Source organism: Periplaneta americana, chromosome 2 (assembly GCF_040183065.1).
Source record: "Periplaneta americana isolate PAMFEO1 chromosome 2, P.americana_PAMFEO1_priV1, whole genome shotgun sequence".
In the NCBI taxonomy this organism is placed as follows: domain Eukaryota; kingdom Metazoa; phylum Arthropoda; class Insecta; order Blattodea; family Blattidae; genus Periplaneta; species Periplaneta americana.
In genome coordinates this window covers 9,161,308-9,180,006 of record NC_091118.1, presented here as the reverse complement: position 1 = coordinate 9,180,006, position 18,699 = coordinate 9,161,308, and the positions used below count along the sequence as shown (strand labels likewise).

Here is an 18,699-nt window from a genome sequence, read left to right as displayed (position 1 = left end):
CAAGCCTGAGAAGTGTCGATTGAGAACAATCATTCAGTTGGTTGATAGTCTTGAGTCATCGTTGAAGACGACGTATACGGAAGAATTCTCTACAACATCCAGCACAGAGTCCGAAACCAAACACACGACTACCTCTTCGCCACCCGAGCCAACAGCAACAGTATTAACGTACGACTTTCTTCTGGACATTCTGGAAGAATGTGGTTACATCAATTCCACATTCAGAAGTTCTTCTCAGGCTGAATACTCCCAGGCATTATTAGAGACAGTAATCGGACAAATTCGACGCAAAGAGGCGGAAGGAACGGAAGGCACCACTTTATCTGACAAGTGTAGCTTGTTATACATACTCAAGATTCTGAATGATGTGGAATCACAAATAACTACACACAGCGAGAAGTCGAAATCCCTTCCGATGACATCGACAACAACCGAAACAACAGCGACAGCCACCACGATCTCGTACGAATTTGTACTAGATACTCTAAAGGAATGTGGTTACATTACCTCAACGGACGATGCCCCAGGCGTAGAAAATCACGAAGACTATATGGCCTACATCAAGAGGGTGCTCTCTGGCATTGAGGGTGTGAGTGACGAAGCAGGAGAGGAAGACAAATCTGAGAAGTGTCGATTGAGAAGAATCATTCAGTTGGTATTAACGCTTGAGTCATCGTTGAAGAAGACATCTACTGTGGAAGTACCTACAGCTTCTACCACAGAGAACGAAATGAATTACACAACAACAACAACCACTTTGCAATCGGAAACAACAGCAGCTGTAATATCGTTCGAAGTTCTTTTGGAAAATCTGGAGGAATGTGGCTACATCAATTCCACATTCAGGTATGCGTCTCAGACTGAATACTCCGAGGAATTATTGGAGACTGTACTGAGCCAAATTCGACGCAAAGAGGCAGAAGGACTGGAAGGCACCACTTTATCTGACAAGTGTAGCTTGCAATTCTTACACACTATCGTGAATAATGTGATATCACAAAGACCTACCCAAAGCACGACGTTTACGTCACATCCTGTGACGTCGACGACCACCGAAACAACAGCGACAGCCCCGACGCTATCGTACGAATTTGTACTAGATACACTAAAGGAATGTGGTTACATTACCTCAACGGACGATGGTTCAGGGCAAGAAAATCACGAAGGTTATATGGCCTACATCAAGAGAGTGCTGTCTGGCTTTGAGGGGTTGAGTGACGAAGGAAGGGAGGAAGACAAGCCTGAGAAGTGTCGATTGAGAACAATCATTCAGTTGCTTGATACTCTTGAGTCGTCGTTGAAGACGACGTATACGGAAGAATTCTCTACAACATCCAGCACAGAGTCCGAAAACAAACACACGTCTACCTCTTCGCCACCCGAGTCAACAGCAACAGTATTAACGTACGACTTTCTTCTGGACATTCTGGAAGAATGTGGTTACATCAATTCCACATTCAGAAGTTCTTCTCAGGCTGAATACTCCCAGCCATTATTAGAGACAGTAATCGGACAAATTCGACGCAAAGAGGCGGAAGAAACGGAAGGCACCACGTTATCTGACAAGTGTAGCTTGTTATACATACTCAAGATTCTGAATGATGTGGAATCACAAATATCTACACACAGCGAGACGTCGAAATCCCTTCCGATGACATCGACGACAACCGAAACAACAGCGACAGCCACCACGATCTCGTACGAATTTGTACTAGATACTCTAAAGGAATGTGGTTACATTACCTCAACGGACGATGCCCCAGGCGTAGAAAATCACGAAGACTATATGGCCTACATCAAGAGGGTGCTCTCTAGCATTGAGGGTGTGAGTGACGAAGCAGGAGAGGAAGACAAATCTGAGAAGTGTCGATTGAGCAGAATCATTCAGTTGGTATTAACGCTTGAGTCATCGTTGAAGACGACATCTACTGTGGAAGTACCTACAGCTTCTACCACAGAGAACGAAATCAATTACACAACAACAACAACCACATTGCAATCGGAAACAACAGCAGCTGTAATATCGTTCGAAGTTCTTTTGGAAACTCTGGAGGAATGTGGCTACATCAATTCCACATTCAGGGATGCGTCTCAGACTGAATACTCCGAGGAATTATTGGAGACTGTACTGAGCCAAATTCGACGCAAAGAGGCAGAAGGACTGGAAGGCACCACTTTATCTGACAAGTGTAACTTTCAATTCTTACACACTATCGTGAATAATGTGATATCACAAAGACCTACCCAAAGCACGACGTTTACGTCACATCCTGTGACGTCGACGACCACCGAAACAACAGCGACAGCCCCGACGCTATCGTACGAATTTGTACTAGATACACTAAAGGAATGTGGTTACATTACCTCAACGGACGATGGTTCAGGGCAAGAAAATCACGAAGGTTATATGGCCTACATCAAGAGAGTGCTGTCTGGCTTTGAGGGTGTGAGTGACGAAGGAAGCGAGGAAGACAAGCCTGAGAAGTGTCGATTGAGAACAATCATTCAGTTGGTTGATACTCTTGAGTCATCGTTGAAGACGACGTATACGGAAGAATTCTCTACAACATCCAGCACAGAGTCCGAAACCAAACACACGACTACCTCTTCGCCACCCGAGTCAACAGCAACAGTATTAACGTACGACTTTCTTCTGGACATTCTGGAAGACTGTGGTTATATCAATTCCACATTCAGAAGTTCTTCTCAGGCTGAATACTCCCAGGCATTATTAGAGACAATAATCGGACAAATTCGACGCAAAGAGGCGGAAGGAACGGAAGGCACCACTTTATCTGACAAGTGTAGCTTGTTATACATACTCAAGATTCTGAATGATGTGGAATCACAAATATCTACACACAGCGAGACGTCGAAATCCCTTCCGATGACATCGACGACAACCGAAACAACAGCGACAGCCACCACGATCTCGTACGAATTTGTACTAGATACTCTAAAGGAATGTGGTTACATTACCTCAACGGACGATGCCCCAGGCGTAGAAAATCACGAAGACTATATGGCCTACATCAAGAGGGTGCTCTCTGGCATTGAGGGTGTGAGTGACGAAGCAGGAGAGGAAGACAAATCTGAGAAGTGTCGATTGAGCAGAATCATTCAGTTGGTATTAACGCTTGAGTCATCGTTGAAGACGACATCTACTGTGGAAGTACCTACAGCTTCAACCACAGAGAACGAAATCAATTACACAACAACAACAACCACTTTGCAATCGGAAACAACAGCAGCTGTAATATCTTTCGAAGTTCTTTTGGAAACTCTGGAGGAATGTGGCTACATCAATTCCACATTCAGGGATGCGTCTCAGACTGAATACTCCGAGGAATTATTGGAGACTGTACTGAGCCAAATTCGACGCAAAGAGGCAGAAGGACTGGAAGGCACCACTTTATCTGACAAGTGTAGCTTGCAATTCTTACACACTATCCTGAATAATGTGATATCACAAAGACCTACCCAAAGCACGACGTTTACGTCACATCCTGTGACGTCGACGACCACCGAAACAACAGCGACAGCCCCGACGCTATCGTACGAATTTGTACTAGATACACTAAAGGAATGTGGTTACATTATCTCAACGGACGATGGTTCAGGTCAAAAAAATCACGAAGGTTATATGGCCTACATCAAGAGAGTGCTGTCTGGCTTTGAGGGTGTGAGTGACGAAGGAAGGGAGGAAGACAAGCCTGAGAAGTGTCGATTGAGAACAATCATTCAGTTGGTTGATACTCTTGAGTCATCGTTGAAGACGACGTATACGGAAGAATTCTCTACAACATCCAGCACAGAGTCCGAAACCAAACACACGACTACCTCTTCGCCACCCGAGTCAACAGCAACAGTATTAACGTACGACTTTCTTCTGGACATTCTGGAAGAATGTGGTTACATCAATTCCACATTCAGAAGTTCTTCTCAGGCTGAATACTCCCAGGCATTATTAGAGACAGTAATCGGACAAATTCGACGCAAAGAGGCGGAAGGAACGGGAGGCACCACTTTATCTGACAAGTGTAGCTTGTTATACATACTCAAGATTCTGAATGATGTGGAATCACAAATATCTACACACAGCGAGACGTCGAAATCCCTTCCGATGACATCGACGACAACCGAAACAACAGCGACAGCCACCACGATCTCGTACGAATTTGTACTAGATACTCTAAAGGAATGTGGTTACATTACCTCAACGGACGATGCCCCAGGCGTAGAAAATCACGAAGATTATATGGCCTACATCAAGAGGGTGCTCTCTGGCATTGAGGGTGTGAGTGACGAAGCAGGAGAGGAAGACAAATCTGAGAAGTGTCGATTGAGCAGAATCATTCAGTTGGTATTAACGCTTGAGTCATCGTTGAAGACGACCTCTGTGGAAGTACCTACAGCTTCAACCACAGAGAACGAAATCAATTACACAACAACAACAACCACATTGCAATCGGAAACAACAGCAGCTGTAATATCGTTCGAAGTTCTTTTGGAAACTCTGGAGGAATGTGGCTACATCAATTCCACATTCAGGGATGCGTCTCAGACTGAATACTCCGAGGAATTATTGGAGACTGTACTGAGCCAAATTCGACGCAAAGAGGCAGAAGGACTGGAAGGCACCACTTTATCTGACAAGTGTAACTTGCAATTCTTACACACTATCGTGAATAATGTGATATCACAAAGACCTACCCAAAGCTCGACGTTTACGTCACATCCTGTGACGTCGACGACCACCGAAACAACAGCGACAGCCCCGACGCTATCGTACGAATTTGTACTAGATACACTAAAGGAATGTGGTTACATTACCTCAACGGACGATGGTTCAGGGGAAGAAAATCACGAAGGTTATATGGCCTACATCAAGAGAGTGCTGTCTGGCTTTGAGGGTGTGAGTGACGAAGGAAGGGAGGAAAGCAAGCCTGAGAAGTGTCGATTGAGAACAATCATTCAGTTGGTTGATACTCTTGAGTCATCGTTGAAGACGACGTATACGGAAGAATTCTCTACAACATCCAGCACAGAGTCCGAAACCAAACACACGACTACCTCTTCGCCACCCGAGTCAACAGCAACAGTATTAACGTACGACTTTCTTCTGGACATTCTGGAAGACTGTGGTTACATCAATTCCACATTCAGAAGTTCTTCTCAGGCTGAATACTCCCAGGCATTATTAGAGACAGTAATCGGACAAATTCGACGCAAAGAGGCGGAAGGAACGGAAGGCACCACTTTATCTGACAAGTGTAGCTTGTTATACATACTCAAGATTTTGAATGATGTGGAATCACAAATATCTACACACAGCGAGACGTCGAAATCCCTTCCGATGACATCGACGACAACCGAAACAACAGCGACAGCCACCACGATCTCGTACGAATTTGTACTAGATACTCTAAAGGAATGTGGTTACATTACCTCAACGGACGATGCCCCAGGCATAGAAAATCACGAAGACTATATGGCCTACATCAAGAGGGTGCTCTCTGGCATTGAGGGTGTGAGTGACGAAGCAGGAGAGGAAGACAAATCTGAGAAGTGTCGATTGAGCAGAATCATTCAGTTGGTATTAACGCTTGAGTCATCGTTGAAGACGACCTCTGTGGAAGTACCTACAGCTTCAACCACAGAGAACGAAAACAATTACACAACAACAACAACCACTTTGCAATCGGAAACAACAGCAGCTCTAATATCGTTCGAAGTTCTTTTGGAAACTCTGGAGGAATGTGGCTACATCAATTCCACATTCAGGGATGCGTCTCAGGCTGAATACTCCGAGGAATTATTGGAGACTGTTCTGAGCCAAATTCGACGCAAAGAGGCAGAAGGACTGGAAGGCACCACTTTATCTTACAAGTGTAGCTTGGATTACATACTTAATTTCGTGACGGATGTGGAAACACAGAAACGCACCACATCACCTACATCTAAGTTCCTGCCGATGACATCGACGACCACCGAATCCACCGGGACAGGGTCGACAGTCTCGTACGAATTTCTATTGAAGAAGCTACATGAATGTGGTTATATTAACTCCACGGAGTATGCTCCAGGCGTCGAAAACCAGTACGATGCTCTGGCCTTCATCAGGAGGGTTCTGTTCCGCGCTGAAGTCGAGGGTGTGGAGCGTTTTAAGTCGGAGGAATGCGGTTTGGGACACATGCTTTTGGTGTTTGACTTACTCGAGTCATCTTGGAATGCAACTTCGAAGGATAATGTTACAACTTCTGAGCCTAAAACCAGTTTGTCTCTTGAAGAATCTTCAAGTAATCCTGTATTATACACACAGACGTCAACGATTTCTAGTGAACTCGGTACTGCAACAGAGGAAGTCTCCAGCATAGATATGTGTACTTTGCAGTTGTACGACAATGTCCCTTCAATTGACGAGCTGTTGAAAAATTCTGAGTTTATCACTGGAGATCAAAATGTTGTTTGTAACGTCGACGAACCTGTGGGATATAATCTTAATAGTTCTCTTTCTACGGATACTGTCTGTACCGTAGATGGTCCAGTTGTGGAAGGTAATGTTTCGTGTTCTTTGTGGAAACCATTGAGATCTTCTGTGAGAACCACTGTTGTGGAGAATTCTGATTGTGGTGATAATCCACGTACAGTGCATGTTGTTTACCATGTTGTACATCATGTTTATGTTCATGACTCTTGTAGTAAAGAAACGTAATGTGTGTTTTTGTGTGTGATTTAAAATAATTATTTACTGCAACATGAAATACCATCTATTTTCTGTGGCTTTGTATCTTAACGTTGAATTTTTATATAATATAATTATTGATCATTAATTTGTGACGACTTGTATCATTATTTTGAAAATATTAGCATTCAATGCGTAAGAAGTGATACCTCGTGAATTAGGAATCAGTTTTAAAAATTAATTTCTCTCGAAATAAAGAAAAACTTTTTATACATGTTTCTGCTTTGTAAGATCTTCTACTCGAGAAAAAAATATTTGTTAATTGTCCAGTTTTGTGAACATAATAATAGTAATAATAATAATAATAATAATAATAATAATAATAATAATAATAATAATAATAATAATAATAATAATTTACTTATTCTAAACCATAAAGCAACTAAACTAAATTACCATTTTTATAAATATGAGGTATCACTTCTTATCCATCGATATCGAGAATTTAATTCTCTTCTGTGATTGCAATTAAGTCCTCAGCAATCCTATTTCAATTTTTCCTCCTGGATGTACCGCATCCTGAAAGCGTATTGTTATTATTATTATTTTTATTATTATTTGCAATCACTACGATTGCTAGGCACGACAAATAACTAATTTTCCTGCCTACTGTTCTTCAACCAGGAGATTAACCGTGAAAGAAATGTGCTTACTATTGCGTCATCTATTGGAGCGAAGTAGATAGATAACATTACCTTTATAACGTCATACGATGTAAGAGTAATGGAACGGAGAAAAATTCTCTCCGGCGCCGGGATTTGAACCCGGGTTTTCAGCTCTACGTGCTGATGCTTTATCCACTAAGCCACACCGGATACAACCCCGGCGTCGGACAGAATCGTCTCAGTTTTAAGCTCCAACTCTTGGGTTCCCTAGTGGCTGCCCTTTCTCTAGATAAATCAAAACCTCTAGTGAGATTACTGTTGAGAAAATCAAAACTCGAGTGGGATTTAATTGACTATTACACGATTAGAAGAAAGTATATAAAGATTAGAAGTAACGAAGTACTCCAATACAATAAAATATTAATTGACTTACGAAAATACAACTGTCTTCAAATGTATTATTGTACCATCTCAACATTACAAATATTAACTTAAGCTAGATGGCAGTAGTGTGTTATCATTAGCTGTTTTCTTGTTACCAGTTGTGCCAACTATAGAATCTTCATTGAACTCGGTGAGGTTACTAGTCAAGAAGGCTTTGTTAATTCAGTTTCATTTTTATTAAGACAGTTGCATTCCACTTCAATTATCCGGATCCCAGTAATCAACGTCACTTGACATGATTTTCAATATATCTTAGCATTAAACAATCTCTGATACGTGACTATTCATAATATCACAAAGCAGAAGCTATAACATAACCTAAATATAATAAACAAGTGTTTGAAAAGTTATAATTTGGGATGATGAAATAAAAAATAAACATGAATAATTTTAAAAGAAACAATTATTAAAAGTACAATTTTCAAATTTGAATGTGGTTGGTGGTTCAGTTGATGTTATATTGGACGTGTGCGTAAAAGAAGTGGAACTCGTTGATGTACATGGTGTATTACTTACTTACTTACAAATGGCTTTTAAGGAACCCGAAGGTTCATTGCCGCCCTCACATAAGCCCACCATCGGTCCCTATCCTGTGCAAGATTAATCCAGTCTCTATCATCATATCCCACCTCCCTCAAATCCATTTTAATATCATCCTCCCATCTACGTCTCGGCCTCCCTAAAGGTCTTTTTCCCTCCGGTCTCCCAACTAACACTCTATATGCATTTCTAGATTCGCCCATACGTGCTACATGCCCTGCCCATCTCAAACGTCTGGATTTAATGTTCCTAATTATGTCAGGTGAAGAATACAATGCGTGCAGTTCTGCGTTGTGTAACTTTCTCCATTCTCCTGTAACTTCATCCCGCTTAGCCCCAAATATTTCCCTAAGCACCTTATTCTCAAACACCCTTAACCTATGTTTCTCTGTCAGAGTGAGAGTCCAAGTTTCACAACCATACAGAAGAACCGGTAATATAATTGTTTTATAAATTCTAACTTTCAGATTTTTGGAGAGCAGACTGGATGATAAGAGCTTCTCAACCGAATAATAACACGCATTTCCCATATTTATTCTGTGTTTAATTTCCTCCCGAGTGTCATTTATATTTGTTACTGTTGCTCCAAGATATTTGAATTTTTCCACCTCTTCGAAGGATACATCTCCAATTTTTATATTTCCATTTCGTACAATATTCTGGTCACGAGACATAATCATATACTTTGTCTTTTCGGGATTTACTTCCAAACCGATCGCTTTACTTGCTTCAAGTAAAATTTCCGTGTTTTCCCTAATCGTTTGTGTATTTTCTCCTAACACATTCACGTCATCCGCATAGACAAGAAGCTGATGTAACCCGTTCAATTTCAAACCCTGCCTGTTATCCTGAACTTTCCTAATGGCATATTCTAAAGCGAAGTTAAAAAGTAAAGGTGATAGTGCATCTCCCTGCTTTAGCCCGCAGTGAATTGGAAAAGCATCAGATAGAAACTGACCTATACGGACTCTGCTGTATGTTTCACCCTAGATCATATATAAAACAGATTGACCAAGCTTATATTAAATTTAGACGCAACTGGAAAATAACGGACGCTATGCGTCGCTAGTGTCGAGAAATGAGCTTGCAATAACAAACACTAGATGGCAGAGTACCTGAACAGTACATAGAGTAATACGACTGTGGGATGACTTTTTTACGTCATGCCACCTCCAAATTTCTTTCTCATTGTAATGTGAGGTTATGTTACAATAAGACTTTGATGTGTCGCTAAATTGTAGTATACAGAAGCTTGTTTTACCCAAATTCATCAACACACATAGATGACATTTTGGTACAAATGCTGATATAATGTTGTTTGCGTTCAATATATAATCTGTCATAATTTGATGTACGAAATCTAATTGTTTTTAATTTTCAGTATACAATACCTCCCTAGCAACAATTATCACAAAATACTAAAAAGATCAGATTTGTCTGCGTTTGTTGAATGCACATCATGATGCTCACGAAAAGGCACTAATTTATTTTGTGTGAACAAGATTACAATTTTTGAATATGAAGGAAAAGCAGGTATCCCTCTTCTGAAATTTATCCGAAAGGGGAAGAATTACAACTCCCTCCACCCAAACTTGTTTCCTCTTTTCTAGGCCTATATGTTTTCATTTTACAGGTGTATTATATGATGCGATATGGAAGCAGATAAATAATAACTCTACGTTTCTCGTCCACATTAAATTCAACGTGTTCATAACGTAGGCTACACAGCTGGCAGTGTTCTTTTTACGAATAAGCGGTCGTACTAATCATTTTCTTTTCATCTGAACTATTGCTAGAATATGCGTTTGTGTTTTTATTTGCTCTGTATGTTGTTAAATAACTACTGAACATCGTCTTTGGTTAACAAATTGTTCTAGTATTCGTTTCATATCAGTCTTACGGTATTGAATTATGTCCATATCGTGGGCGAGATATTATCAGGCTGGAAAATTAGCTCTGAATGCATTTTTTTACACAATTTTCTAATTTTCAGCTGATTTACGATACCCTGTGCGGTTTCTCTGCCAATGCAGAGTTAATTGCAATATACGGTAATTCTGTTATTTTCCTGACACTTTTATATCCGTTCTCAAACGTACTGATTTAGATTCTTTACCCTACTGTAGGTATTTTGCTCTCTACAAATCATCGTTAGTCAAATGAAATAGCCTATAATAGTTGTTTGCAACGAATTAGTAGACAACCTCAATCCCTCCTGACCGCCTCCCTTACGAATTTCTTTCTCACTTTAATCAAATTTACTTTATACTGGTCCTTAAATTACTGAAACTAGTGCTGAGGTAGTTACGGTGATTTCTGAAGTGAAAATCGTTCAATTTATAAGGGTGAAATCAAAAATAACTTTTGTAGCCTTTCCTTGTCCTTAATTGGAAATTTGAGTAACTTCATATGACAACAATATTTCTTCCTTCTTCTACAGTTAACATAATCGCAGATGGGCATTTCTAAATGAAATTTGTTACACAGAAACCTTTGAGACAATATTGACACTTGAAGTTCTTTATATAGTTCATCTATAAGAGTTAAATTAGCGCTGAGGTAGTTTCCTTCATACTCAGCTTATTCACCTTACATACATGAGTCTGTAACAGGTTAGGTTTGGTCAGTGCTGTCATGGTAATTTTTTTCTTGGCCATACACCCCACCCCTTGTTTTCTCCCTTGAAATATATTTTACTCTCCTCTCTCTATTTCTCCAATTGTCATTTAATTATTTTTTTTTAATATTAAAGAAGAAGTAAAGAAATTGTTTTGCTTTACAATTTAATTGTACAAGTTTGATTTAAAGAATACACCATGTAGCACCACCATAGATGCACATTTGTCTCGATGAATCTTGGAGTGTATATTTGCAGCACTTCTTATTTTTCAACCATTATTTTATATAATTCTGGATTCCAGTGCTGAAGAGGTGGATAATTTTTGTTTATGAACATCAAAATAGGTACCGGTAGGTACAGTAGGAACAGGAAGAGATGATCTAAGATCTGTATAGATCTCCACGTACAAAACTTAGGCACCCATATGCCGTATGGCTCCTTACGGACAAAATTTTCATTTCCCCATACGATTAATTAAAAAAAATTGTAGGTTCCATACGATATATGGCCTCGTGTGGCCTCCATGACAGCACTGGGGTCAGTTAGTTTAGGCACTTTTACACCTTGCATATACAATCAAATGCATCTCCACAAAAAAATTCCTTATAAATTGAACGGTTTTCACTTCAGAAATCACAGGAACCGCTTCACCCAGGTAAGTAGTTAGCAGTTAATCATTTCAAAGCTCTTGTTATATTATGAAATAGCATCACACAATGCTGCCAAAATAAATGTTCCCAGTGTTAAAATTTAAAATTACAGAGTGTAAATTTCGCTTAGGACAGTTTTTGCTCTGGAAAATTAAAGGAAACAAACAGTATATCAAACCAGCAGCTGAGACACAAAGCACCTGAAATTCGAAAGTGGTTAAAAATTTTTATATTTCGTTCTTTCTTATTTACCAGCAACAGAAGTACCGATATCAGATTTTTTGCAGAGCTAATATCAGAGGCCCCTCCTATTAGAGAATGTTTTGAATATTATTATATTCTGGAAAACTACATTGGCACATCAACCTCCCCTCCCCCCGCCTGAATTCTGGGCTGAAGCACGAAAATTTCGAAATGTACTAACTACAGATGCGGCAGAATATTACCACAATGGTCTTCAGCAAGAATTTTGTAAGACATATCCAAATATCTTCATGGTCATTATATGTATTAAAATAAAACATATACTACATGTGAAGTACCTACTAAAAATGAGAGAAATAGAAATGGGAAGGACAATAAAAAAAGTGGAATGGACAAACACTAAGAAACTATTCATCTTGAATCAGTATGAACAATAGGACACTTTTTTTTGGTGTTAGTGGTATAGAATATGAAATTAAGTTGCATCAATAAGTTTTTCGAGTTTAGCATTACTTTAAGTATTTATTGTCCCCCTGTTGGAAAGATGGAATTACTTTGTTTGAAACTTGATGAAATTTTATTGTACCTTAACTCAATTTATTAAGGTACAATAAAATTCAAAATAATAACTGCAGGCCATTTTAAAATAAATCTGTTGGATGTAAATTATTTCTTAATTTATTAGGACCATAAAGGTATTGTTACAAGCGATAGATTGAATCATTTTTATCTTAATAATTTAATGTAGGATGATTATTTCGGGAATTGTTATGCTCTAAATTGTGAGGATATTTTAATACTTTTTTAAAATATAAATTTGGAATATGTTTCCAGTTAGTAAAGAGTAATTCAGAGAGACAGAGGTCTCAAGCATATTTATTGACACATGCCAGAATCATTAAATATGAAAAAAAGAATTCTTGCACTAACATACTGTTTATAAAGTAACCAAATCTTAAGAAATACAGTATATGTACTGGTATTCTATATAAAGGCATAGGAGTGAATATAAATCTGTTTTAAAGAATTCCTATTTAATATTCCTGCTATAGGAACATGACAAAATAAATACAACGCAGCATGGAAGCTAATTCAACTCTTATCGAGTATTGTTGATGAGATGTGTTATGAAGGTAGACCGAATCATTCAATATAAATGTATAAATAGGACGAATAACAATAGTTTAATTTCAGTGTATGTAGTATCAAAACTGAAAGCGGTAACTAGTCTATGAATGATGTCTTAACAAGTATAAATAAAATGGACTCTTGACAAGAGACACACATTTGGCTTCAGTAATAACTAGGACTTCAAGGAATTTATGGTAGCTCACCTGTCAGGCAAAACTCTGAATAGTCAGCATTGTCGAACTATAGAAGCGCGATTAAAAAGTATTTTTTTCCCCACCCATTACATATGATTGCTTTTTTCAAGTCCCGGTAATAACATTATTAAATTAATTATCCCACATATTTGGGTGGTGCCTTTCTTTGTTTCTGACATAATTTATGACAGTTTCTCTTTTACACTTCAATAGAGAAATACAACTTTCAGTGGACAATGAACGTGTAACTCTAATGGAACTCTAAGAACCACAGCATTAATGTTTTCTTCTTTTCTTTCATGCCCTTTAGTTTTTGTTGCAGATAATATCATGCTATTGGATAATTATACATGCACCTTTCTAATAAAATTGGCATATATTTCACTGGTCTCAGAAGTAAAATTAAATGTATAATAGCTTCTCGGTGCAAAATATTTACTGAAAATTATTGTAGGATTTGACTAAAAATGTCACTTCTCAGGCAAGGTTATTCGTGGATGACTGTATAATATACAGAAAAAATTAGTGATAAATCTTATATCACCGCCTTGCAAAACTAGCTTGACGTTATTGAAAACTGGACTACAACAAATAAAATTAAAATCAATGTGAGCAAAAGTAAATCAATATGTATCCTTCTGTAAAACACAAAATTAAATTCGTCTCATATACCAATTAAATGGATCACCAGTGTCACAAGTAAACACTTAGGTACTGTATATATTTTAGTAACAAACTGGTTGAAATAAGTCACTAATATTACAAGGATAGCCTGGAAAACACTACATTTCTTTATGCGTATTCTTAAGAAAGCTAACCGAAAGTCAAAAGAATTAATGTACATAACCCATGTTCGGTCCACTGCTGTGGAGTAATGGTAGGCACATCTGACCGTGAAATGAGTGGGCCCGGGTTCAAATCCTGATTGGGGCAAGTTACCTGGTTGAGGTTTTTCCGAGGTTTTCCCCAATTGTAAGGCGAATGTCATGTAATTATGCCGAATCCTCAACCTCATCTCGCCAAATATCATTTCACTATCATCAATTCCATCGAGGCTAAATAACCTAGTAGTTGATACAACATCGTTAAATAATCAATTTAAAAAAAGACGTCAGATAAGAAGAGGAAGTTACAAAAGCTTGTAGTGGCGAAGAATTTAAAGCGTACTACAAATGGCAGACAAAGTGGATAGCTTATATTGATGTATTTGTTACGTGACATTACACAGGAGATATCACCACATATAGTTGTAAACAACCGTGGATATTTTAAATCTGAAAGTGTACGTTAGTGTAATTTTTTTTTATTTGGTTATTTTACGACGCTGTATCAACATCTAAATTATTTAGCGTCTGAATGATATGAAGGTGATAATGCCGGTGAAATGAGTCCGGGGTCCAGCACCGAAAGTTACCCAGCATTTGCTCGTATTGGGTTGAGGGAAAACCCCGGAAAAAACCTCAACCAGGTAACTTGCCCCGACCGGGATTCGAACCCGGGCCACCTGGTTTCGCAGTCAGACGCGCTGACCGTTACTCCACAGGTGTGGACACTTTAGTGTAATCAAGTGTTGCTTTGTATAATAAGAACTGTAGACACAGTGTATACGGTAAATCTCTATATGCATTTGAAAAGATTAGTAATCAACTTGACAGAAATGTTCGTGTGTCACAATATAATTTGTAATATTTTATTTGTTAATGGCACTGTTATTTTTATTAAAGTATGCGATTTAGCAGTTACATGTACTTCACAAATGTCTTAATTGTTTCAAAAACAATTAAATGCATTTATGACATTTGGCACAATAATATGAACATTTTCCATTTTGGTAATAAATTAAGTGGCAAGAAAATGTTCATGTGTCACACCATATAATATTTAATATTTTTTACATTATTAATTATTCCTTTTCATTATGATTTTCTGTTTATATTTTGGAATGCTTACGTTAAAAAACAATGATGTGTCTTTCATGAACTCCTAAGTATTTGATTAAGTATCCTGTGAAGATCATAGTTACTTCGAAAATGTTACGTGTGTGACTATGGAATGACCCATCAGTATTGTTAGTATTGTTACAAATTACAAAACCTGAAACTGTTAGAATGGGATCAGGAGTAGTGACAAAAAATGTAATGTTATAGGCCTACATCAACATGACTATTTTAATCCAGTTTCTAATAGTTTTTAAGGTTTGAAGGCCTTTTGAGGTAAACAGTATTGAACATGTGAGGGAAGGGCTATTTCTTGGTAATGGATTAGGCCTGTATATTTTATAATATTATTAACTATATATTGTTAAAGTACCTAGTAAATATCGTAATATGTATATTATATAATACTGTAAACGAGACAATATCACAGGCTGCAAACTAGATAATTCTTGTTTTTGTATAATTATACGAACATGTCTGAAATAAACGAGACTACCATTGGTTAGGTTAGGATAGGATTACTTATATATTGTAATCAGGCTATATGCACAAATTTTCCAATATACTACTATCATAACTAAATAGGTAATGTTAACATTAATTTTCATAAGTTTTTGTGGTGCAAATTAAAATAATACAAAGTAAAGTATAACAAAACTCCGACAACATTATAATCATGAACGTCAAATTCTCTTATTTTATTTATTTTTCAGTGTTTAGTCCCTTATTTCCCATTGTTCTTTGGATTTATCATTAGTGAAATATCAATTAACGGATAAATTATGTTATACACGTTGATAATATAAATAATATTCACGACAAATATATAAAAACAGAAGAGATAACGAATCATAATTTAGCCCACCGATAACTTTATAACATGGTCTAAAAATTCTAGGTAGATTGGCTTTGCGCGAGACTCTGCATTGTATTCTATTCAATACAAAGGCGTACTTTATCTTATCTCTCCACTTCGCCCACGTGACAACTATAATTAGAACTCCCTCGTTCCGAACTTGCCTAGGTCATATAGGCCGATAATATTTATCCATGGTCATCAATTGTCGACAGTACATACCGTTGCTTACGAGAATATCTCGTAAGCAAGAAATAATCGATTTAGACCGACCGGTCTGGTTCAGAGTTCGTGTCTCGTGATGGTGTTGGTCATTGTGCCATCTGTTGACGATTATTGAACTACATCAAGCCGGCCTCGACTGCAAACCCTAAAGCCTATATAAAAGAGCTATCTGTTAGTATATATGATCTAGGGTTTCACTGAGACACATGGTGTATTCCTCAACTTATTCAGGATTTAAGAATGGTGCTCTTCATTTATTTGTAAATAGGTTTCAGGAAAGATGCATAGCTATGACCAGTGATCTTTATTAATTCTTGTTTTTGAATGCCAATGCGAGTCATATTTGAAAGTGCTTTGCATCGACTGGAGTGGTTTGTAATTTTCTGTTTTTTTGACGACCAGACCAGTGCAGTTTGAAATGTTGGCAAACAAAGAAACAAATGCTAGGGTAGCGATAAAAATAAACAAATGCTAGGGACGCGATAAAATTAAACAAATGCTAGGGACGCTATAAAATTGTGCGATAAGCATCCATGATTGGTTGAAAGAGGTCCTTTCGTACCGTTATATTGGTCAAAAGTAGTATGACGTAATAAAAGTGTAATAGTCAGAATAAATTATTAGTTTAAGCATCAGTTATACAGTATATTATACACACAGTACTAAGTAGGCCATATTTTAAGAAGTTTAGGCTTGTAACACTTACGTCTTATTCCGATTCCGAAAGTGGTTCTATCCCATCCATATCTGTATCAGTTTCCCTTCTTTCGTCACTGTCACTACCGCTGCTTTCGTCACCAAGAGTGATACAGGTCTCGCAACCACGGATTACCGACGGAAGGAATGCGAATCAAACACTCCGATAAGGAAGAGCGGGCGAGAGGAAAGATCACGAGATAACTTGAATGATATTCAAGAGTACAGTCGGAAGAGAAATGACATCGATAGAATCAAGGCTCATTCACAATGAAAATTAAACATAACGTAAGCGTTAACTTAAGAATGTAAACGTTACGGTAAAATCAAGAAGTCATACCATCATTCACGATGGGAACATAGGCCTAAACATAACAGCAAACATACTTGGTAACCATGGAAACATAACAACAACGCCATTTCCTCATATTCTGTCGTATACTTCAGCGCTCCACGATTGTGTTCTGTTTGCAAATCACGTAAGCATAAGCATGAAAGTTTGGAGTTTGCAAACTTCCATGTTAACGTCTTACGGTAATGTTTATGTCAATGCTTATGTGAATCATTGTGAATGATCCCATTTGGTAACCTGGCCGCAAACTTCTGTGTTTATGTTACGGTTATGTTTAATTTTCATTGTGAATGGGCCTTCAGTCTTGCGTTGTGATAGTTACATTACGACTTTAGTTTGTTCCATTGCATGTGAATACGTGTCTTGTATCGCACGGTATTATTATTTCATTCGTAAACATATGTTGCGCGTTTAATTAGCTTCGAATTTTTCTGTAGCTACGTTCTTTATTTCCACAGCGATGTCCTCATTTGTTCATCTTCTTGGAAGAGACAGTACTTCCATCGACTCGCACCTCTCCCCCCTCGGCGTGCCTACATACACACGTCAAAACAGACAGCAACGCCACCATTGGTTTTCGGTAATCGTTTCTTGCGCGAGCTTAACTATGAATTTATCAACAAGAGAATCACTCAAATTGTCCCGCTCCCAAAATAAAGCTTTTTCTTTCATAACGTGTTCGATGCATTTCTTCCGGGCATCTGTAGTCATATGTTTAATTGCTTTCTCAGTCCAGGGGTCTGTTTCACAATGTTTACAATCTTGGTAAATTGTAAACTTTGCTTGTAAATTGTAAATTTCTGTTTCACAAACTTTGTTTGTAATGTTGAACTTTACAAAGGAAATCAAATCTTTACAAATCAAATTTTGCTCACTTTACAAGTATTCTGTTTCACAATGAAGGGTAATTTTACAAACGTGTAAATTTTACTTGTAAAATTAGCACATTTTCTACAATACCTCTGAGATGTGTAAAGTTTGATATTGCAACAAATTATGAATAAATGCAATAAAGAAATACTTATGAAATTAATTTTTGAGTAACTGGATAATATTAAGAATTAAACTAAAGCAGTTTTGATGTTATTAAGGAGTTCTAATGACTCAGACGAAGATATTGAATTTAGGCCTAGTCAAACGAAGAAGTATACGTAAAATTCTTCGGGCAAGAATTAATAACACGTTCGTATCATTGTATGAATTTAATGAAAGGTTTCGAATGAGTCCCGCGCTATACTTAAGAATACCGCGTAAGTATTTATATACGAAGACTGTATTTAATAAATACTCGCACTTAATAAAGAAGTTCTCTGCACAAAAAAAATAAATAATTCAATAGCGAGACTACTTACGTGGTATTCTGAAGTCGTTTCGAGTCCCGTTTCGCTGGAATCTCTCCTACAAGATATGGGACATCATATCCAACATCCAAAAGAGAAAAGTGATGCCCTAGCCCCTAACCTCAAAGCGAGAACTGTATTGTTTTGCATTGGATGCATA

At 37.8% G+C, this 18,699-nt stretch overlaps 1 long non-coding RNA gene across 1 annotated transcript in view; it reads left to right on the top strand.

Annotated features, from left to right (window-relative positions):
- LOC138712680 (uncharacterized) overlaps positions 1-18,699 on the top strand; it is a 253,862-nt gene that overhangs the window by 221,605 nt on the left and 13,558 nt on the right. The gene's annotated exons all lie outside the window — the stretch shown is intronic.